This window comes from Gadus macrocephalus, chromosome 12 (genome assembly GCF_031168955.1).
Source record: "Gadus macrocephalus chromosome 12, ASM3116895v1".
In the NCBI taxonomy this organism is placed as follows: Eukaryota; Metazoa; Chordata; class Actinopteri; order Gadiformes; family Gadidae; genus Gadus; species Gadus macrocephalus.
This window is the reverse complement of record NC_082393.1, coordinates 1,307,705-1,315,382: the sequence shown is the minus strand read 5'-3', so window position 1 is coordinate 1,315,382 and position 7,678 is coordinate 1,307,705. Positions and strand designations below refer to the sequence as shown.

At 45.6% G+C, this 7,678-nt stretch overlaps 1 long non-coding RNA gene across 1 annotated transcript in view; it reads right to left on the bottom strand.

Moving 5' to 3' along the window:
- Positions 1-5,644: 5,644 nt before the first annotated feature.
- The window catches only part of LOC132469349 (uncharacterized), a 4,749-nt gene continuing 2,715 nt past the window's right edge, over positions 5,645-7,678 (bottom strand). The window contains exon 2 of the long non-coding RNA XR_009528413.1: positions 5,645-6,129. This is a non-coding gene — a long non-coding RNA (uncharacterized LOC132469349). The remainder of the gene's footprint in view (positions 6,130-7,678) is intronic.

Below are 7,678 nucleotides of genomic sequence, written 5' to 3'. Positions count from 1 at the left end.
ATCATTTCCTGGCAAAATTCCAAACAACTTCTTTGTGACAAACAGAGACTCAAATTTAAACTGTTTGACCCGTTTGACTTCTTAACAACTCTGTTGTTTGTGACAAATAGAGACTCCATTTGAGTCGGCCATGTTGGATGACAGTAGTGATACGTTTCATGCACTGAGGACTTCCGTCCAAATAAAAGATGGTTATATAACCGATATAGACATGGTATTCAAAGTCAAACTAATGTATGAAATTATTACAGAGGAAGTTCAGTTCCCTTCATACATCTGTTGTGTGTAAAAAAACATTTTAATGTTGTGGAGATAATATCTGTCAAATGGACGCAATCATCCCATCCTTATTTTTCCATGTTGTGAAACAAGATTGAAAAGAGTGGGGAAAAAGCATTTTAACTTGGGTAAGAATCAGCTGAATTCTGGTAATAGCTTCGCTCTGGCAAAACGAGTCAGTCCTTGATCTGTTTGTTATCTAAATGACAATTTATAATGATTTTATAGCTTATCGTTATTTTTTTCATTTCATGGACAACACATTTCTTAACCTTTTAATAAACAAGTTTTCCTTTTCAACTTTTAAATAGATGGCTTGAAAGTATCCGTTGTATTTCGCCCTGAATTCTTAGAGCAGTAATGTAACGGATATGCCTTATATTGAAAACTCTAAGTAAGAAATGTGTGTAAGAAGCACACATCTTTGCCTTGGGGTGGTGGTTCTGGAGAAGATAGTTTTATTTATTCAACTTTTATTTACTCAATGAGTACAGATCTTGAAAAGGGACCCAATACTATGTATTGGTAGCATGTTAAGTAGCCTAGCATTATACATATCCCGAACCCATGTTACATGTATTCCTAACTTGCAAAGTGCCATAAATGTTTAGTGTCCTACAATGTTAAGTAACATGCTAAATACCATTGCATGCTAAGTACACTATCATCCTACTTAGCATGTGAACTTCCCTGGCATGCTAATTACCCTAGCATGTTAAGTATCTTAGCATGCTAACTACCCTAGCATGCATCTCATCCAGGTATCCAGTACTTGGAGCCTGTCTTACCCCTCACCTTTCTCCCTCTTTGTTACCATACAATATAAACTCCCAACATGGCCTCTTGCAACCTTTAACAAGGCTCTGTTTAAGTTGGCTTCAGCAAAAAGCCTCACGAAACAAACCAGAGGGCAAGCAATTTTATTGTTCAGTGAAATCTTTAATTGTGATGGGGGAGGTTTATGTAGATTTGTGTAAGCCCTCCGACAAGCCCTGTTTCAAAGTGAACAGGCCATAGAACAGGAGCATGTGTCAGTGGTCGGGTTTAGTGGAACGTCTCGGAAGTAATAGGCTAATCCTGAAGCCTGGAGAGGCCTCATTTACCCCCCCCCCCCCCCCCCCCCCCCCCCACACACTCACACACCCGTACACTCTCAAGTGCCCCCCTTCCCGCCAAAAATACGTGTCCCTCCATTTTACTGTCATGGTCTCCACGACGACAAAGACAAGTTTTGCAATGGCTGCTGTTTTTATTTCTATGATAATTATGAGCAATATGAATCCATGTTATAATATAATAAATGTAAAGAGGAACCAAGCACTCAAACTACATTAAGGCTGCTCTCGACCTGTCGATCAGAGTTAATTCATTCGATATTCGTGTTTTGTTGCTCTTTACGTCATTAAGTCATACTTTATTAAGTATTTGCATCATTTTTTTTTTGTACAACCTTTTCAACGGCTCCCTTTTACAGGGTAGTTATCTGTGTCCTTCTGCATCCCTCTACGCGTACATATGTGGTCGTGGTGTTACAGTGAGCTGAGTTGAGAAACGTTTTGACTATTTAATCATCAATATTAAGTACTATTGACCTTGGCTTCAGCACTGAGCTACACAAAAAAAAAAACAGAACACACTTAACTTATACTTCACGAACCATAAACCTTTGCCACAATTGTTCGGAATCAGATTTTGATTAATTATTATGAATCTGTGGGAAATCGGTGTGGAGGATCGTGAAAGCATGTGGTGATAAAACGAGAGAGCGCAGAGTGTGGCTGAATGGAGGGGGGTGAGAGAGAGCGAGGGGGGGGCGGGGGTGTAATCAAATAATCCAGCTAATTGCTGCTGGAGGTCAGCGGTCCAAATGCATCTGAAAAGCGTGGCGTGTTGTCATTCAGCTGCCGCGGCGGCTGTTTAGCGACCTGAATGGGCGCGCTGGCGGTGCCTCGGCGAAGAAAGGCAGGCGATGACGACTTGTGAAGAATTGATGATGGACCCCTTCAGCGCCATCAACATAAAATTGACCATGAAATCAGGAACTTGGATTCAAATGGGATGGGAGCAGAGGCGTTTTATTCAAGGTGCAAGGACCACACATAGCAGAACACATAGCAGTCTTTGTGCGAGGGCCAAGGTTAATTTGCACTCAGTTAAAAATATATAATTAAATCTTCAATGTATCGGCGTCGGGACAATGAGATATCTCCGAGGCAATCGCTAACATTACTGGACTTTTACGTCAATTTATTGAATTTGAACACACCTTCTGATGTCTTTCAAACGGAATTCAAACGGGGGAGAAGAGAGTTTGAGGCGTTTTCCTTCTCCTGAACGCCTGGACGGGCCTCGCGCTCGGAGGCTGGACCCAGTGTCGCCCTGCGGCCAGCGGCTCCTCGTTCTCTCTGATTGTGGCTGCACCCAGCGAACGCTCCCCAATCAGTCGGTCTGGAACCAAATCACGTCACCCCCCAAACGCCAGACCTGTTCCCGCTCTGCTTTAGATTAGGATCAAACCCCCCCTCTCCATCATACCTCACCACGCGCCGCAACGCTTAGCCGCAGTTGATGGAGAATTATTTAAATTCCGACTCAAAACGGCGGCCTGGAGTCCAGCGGAACACGACACAGATGATGACGGAGAGAGAGACTCAAACAGACTTGATTGGAAACAGAGTGATGCTCCGCACAGATCTCCCAACACTTCATTACAGAGACCGCGTCAAGGTACTCCCTCTGAGAGAGAGGGGTCCGACGCTAGTCTAGAAGAGTGTTTGAATCCCAGCCGAAAGGTTCCTGGTTTGATTCCCCCATGTCAGCAGTGACTCCTTGGGCATCCTCGAGTAGGATCCCCCTAACCCCTACCTGCTCAGGTCCTGTCTCTGTACTGTCTAACCCCTAGCTGCTCCTTAACGACCTGTCTCTATAATGTCTAACCCCTACCTGCTCCTTAATGACCTGTCTCTGTACTGTCTAACCCCTACCTGCTCCTTAATGACCTGTCTCTGTACTGTCTAACCCCTACCTGCTCCTTAATGACCTGTCTCTGTACTGTCTAACCCCTACCTGCTCCTTAATGACCTGTCTCTGTACTGTCTAACCCTACCTGCTCCTTAATGACCTGTCTCTGTACTGTCTAACCCCTACCTGCTCCTTAATGACCTGTCTCTGTACTGTCTAACCCCTACCTGCTCCTTAATGACCTGTCTCTGTACTGTCTAACCCCTACCTGCTCCTTAATGACCTGTCTCTGTACTGTCTAACCCCTACCTGCTCCTTAATGACCTGTCTCTGTACTGTCTAACCCCTACCTGCTCCTTAATGACCTGTCTCTGTACTGTCTAACCCCTAACCTGCTCCTTAATGACCTGTCTCTGTACTGTCTAACCCCTACCTGCTCCTTAATGACCTGTCTCTGTACTGTCTAACCCCTACCTGCTCCTTAATGACCTGTCTCTGTACTGTCTAACCCTACCTGCTCCTTAATGACCTGTCTCTGTACTGTCTAACCCCTACCTGCTCCTTAATGACCTGTCTCTGTACTGTCTAACCCCTACCTGCTCCTTAATGACCTGTCTCTGTACTGTCTAACCCATACCTGCTCCTTAACGACCTGTCTCTGTACTGTCTAACCCCTACCTGCTCCTTAACGACCCGTATCTAAAGAGGGACCGTGGATGACAGCTCCTGCTGAGTGACTGAACCGTGATCCACAGAGTTTGGTTCCAGAGGAAAGTCGGCCGCCCGCCTCTGGAGGAAACAGAGAACAAAGGCGGGCCTCTGAGAAACACACTCACCAAAACCAATTGTATTCTATTAGCTTAGAACCGACACACTGTGCTGGTGGGGGGTGGGCGGTGCTGGTGGGGGTGGGGGGTGGGGGGTTCACAGATGGAGTCTATACCATGAAATTTGTATACTCGCCGACGACCAAAACAATTCCGGCGGCGGGGGCTGAGCGGTCGGCCTGATCCGGGCCGCGCCGCGTCCGTGAAGACGCCGTAATTGTCTCGGGTCACCCGGCGCGGGGGGGGGGGCGCCGCGAGCCCCCCCCCCCCCCCCCCCCCCCCCCCCCCCCCCCCCCCCCCCCCCCCCCCCCCGCGCCGGCCCCCCCACTGCGGCTTAGCCGGGCCCCGGTGCCGGCGCCTGATAGATATTTTATCGGCCGAGTTAAACGGTTAATGAATTCCCAAAGTGAAATCTGTCACTTCAAAAAATAAAGAGGAAGGCAAATTAAAGGGAGATAGAGAGAGGCCAGGGAGAAAGAGTGAGGGTGAGGAGGGGGGAGGAGGGGGGAGAGAGAGGGGTGACACAGTTTTAAAATGCCCTATCTTTCGGCCATCCCCATTTTTCAATGGAATAAAGAAAACTCAGCCTCTTTCTTCTCCTCCTTTCTTCCTCCTCTCTCCCCTCCTCCCTCTCCTCTCTCTCTCTCTCCTCTCTCCCCTCCTCCCTCTCCTCTCTCTCTCTCTCTATCTCTCACTCCGCTCCTCTCTAGAAATCTCCTCATGAATGATTCATATGTGTTTTGTTATCAGCGGTGATTTCTATAGACCCCGACGCATTCACCAGGACATTTGTGGCGTAATTGTTAATTTTAATGCCATAATGGCTCGAGATGAGGGCCCCGATTAGACATTTATTACACAATTAAATGAAACATACTCAAGAATCACAAAGGACCTCCGTAATTATTTCAGGCCATTAATAAAATGGGCATTAAATTATATTGGACACAATGGGGAAGTGAAATAGATTTCCATTGGACCAATAGAAGCAGAGTGGCTGATAGATCCTGGCTGAATTCACTCTGAAATTAATTGTTGCCCCGGCCCATTTCCACACACACACAGAGTTGAATACATGAATGAGAAGGGGGAGAAAGCTTGGTGGCCGAGAGAGAGAAAGAGAGAGAGGGAGAGGGAGAGAGAGAGAGAGGGGGGAAGAGTTACATTAAGAGCGTTTGATAAAAAAACTTTTGTTTGACATCCTACAATAGACCTTCAATGCAAAAGCGAGAGTGAGAACTAAAGAGAGAGAGAGAGAGAGAGAGAGAGAGAGAGAGAGAGGAAAAGTGAGACCAATTTCAGTCATCAGTCGCTCCCTTCATGACTCTCAACTTGTGATTACCGCACCTTTTCAACTTTTCCCTGCGTTTTAAATAAACAACCACTGGAGTGCGGGGCCCACAGGAGCCAATCAGAGATGACCCACGCCTCGTTAGCGAGCGACATCATCGCTATTTAACCTCCCACCAAAACACGGGCCGACGTAAACGCTCCGGTCAACGTCATTATCCAGACACACTTTGAAAAGCAGCGCAAGAAATTGTGCACAAATTATATAAATGAAGAAAGGAAAATGCTTTTATGGGTTTTATTCACGCATAATGCTTTTATTGGGTGTAAGTAACTTAGTTGACAATGGGTTCTTTAGAACAGAGCTATATAGCATTGGAATGAAAAGTAGAAAGTTTGACTGATACATACTGGTTTTAAATATATTTAAACCAGTATGTATATACAACACTGATGATGTCTAGGCCTAGCGTAGCTTTGGACAGACGGACAGGAAACAAACCACCAATCTCTCTCCCTCTTTAAAAACAGCCATTAAACGGCAGTTTTTAAGGAGGGAGAGAGAGAGATAAACAACTCCATATAAGGCTTGGGATCTACTGCCAACAGGAAGAGGAAACAGTGGAACAGTCAGACAGTCAGCAGCCTCACAGAGATCCGCTCAGAAGATGAACATCAGATTCTGTACTTTTCGACTTCGGAGGAGAACTGTTCCTCTTCCGCGACCACTCTCCGGTCCTCGGGGTCATGTGATAACCTGACAGCGCCACGCCTGTCACACAGAAACAAAATGGTGGAGACAAAGATAACCTGTTAGTCACGGCGTTTGGATGAAGACCAATAAGCAGCTCCAAGGTTTACAAGCCTGAGTCAGGTGACCAGTCTGTCTGGTTCTCATCACACGTGCCGTAAGTCAGGGCCGGTGGTCGGTTCCCTTCTCTAGGAGCAGTCTGCAGAACCAAAGACCTACCAGCCCTGCGTGGGTTAGATAACTAGATAACTCTGACGGTTGAGTCATCTGCTGTGTTGAGGTCTATAGTTTTATGTTGGTTGAACTCTGTTCAGCTCTGTCTGGAACGATGCAGTGTATTTTAAAGGGAGAGAGGTTCCTGGTCTCAATGGGACCCCAACACTCGCTTCACTAAATGATCTTCATAACCAGAAGGACCCTGTTTGACGGACACAGATCTATAGATCTATAGTGCAATGCTGTGCCCTGAACATTTAAAACAGACCTGGTAACTTTGGTGTTGCAAGCATCCCTCCTCAGTGATGAGTATGAAATCAGACCTAAGAGTTCACAATGACAAAGCGGTTTTAGAGCCTGACGTCTGAGTTTAGAATATGTACAATATGTATATGTATGTCGTTCAGTGTATTGTACCAGAAAACACATGTAAGGGGCCGAATACTGTGAGTATAGTGTGTAGTACACCAGTAGAGAGTGTGTAGTGTGTAGTACATGAGTAGAGGGTGTGTAGTACACGACTAGAGAGTGTGTAGTGAGTAGAGTGTGTGTTGTGTAGTGAGTAGAGTGTGTAGTACACAAGTAGAGAGTTTGTAGTAGTAGAGAGTGTGTAGTAGTAGAGAGTGTGTAGTACTTGAGTAGAGAGTGTTTGGTACATGAGTAGAGTGTGTAGTACACGAGTAGAGAGTGTAATGTGTAGTGAGTAGAGATTGTAGTACATGAGTAGAGAGTGTAGTGAGCAGAGAGTGTGTGGTACGTGAGTAGAGAGTGTGTATTGTGTAGTACATGAGTAGAGAGTGTGTAGTAGTAGAGAGTGTGTAGTACAGAGTAGAGAGTGTGTAGTACAGGAGTAGAGAGTGTGTAGTACATGAGTAGAGAGTGTTTAGTGTGTATTATATGTGTTGAGAGTGTGTATTGTTTAATACATGAGTAGAGAGAGTGTAGTGTGTAATGAGTAGTGAGTGTGTAGAACATGAATAGAGAGGGTAGTGAGTAGGGAGTGTGTAGTACATGAGTAGAGAGTGTAGTGAGTAGTGAGTGTAGAACATGAATAGAGAGGGTAGTGAGTAGGGAGTGTGTAGTACATGAGTAGAGAGTGTAGTGAGTAGTGAGTGTGTAGAACATGAATAGAGAGGGTAGTGTGTAGTGAGTAGGGAGTGTGTAGTACATGAGTAGAGAGTGTAGTGAGTAGTGAGTGTGTAGAACATGAATAGAGAGGGTAGTGTGTAGTGAGTAGGGAGTGTGTAGTACATGAGTAGAGAGTGTAGTGAGTAGGGAGTGTGTAGTACATGAGTAGAGAGAGTGTAGTGAGTAGGGAGTGTGTAGTACATGAGTAGAGAGAGTGTAGTGAGTA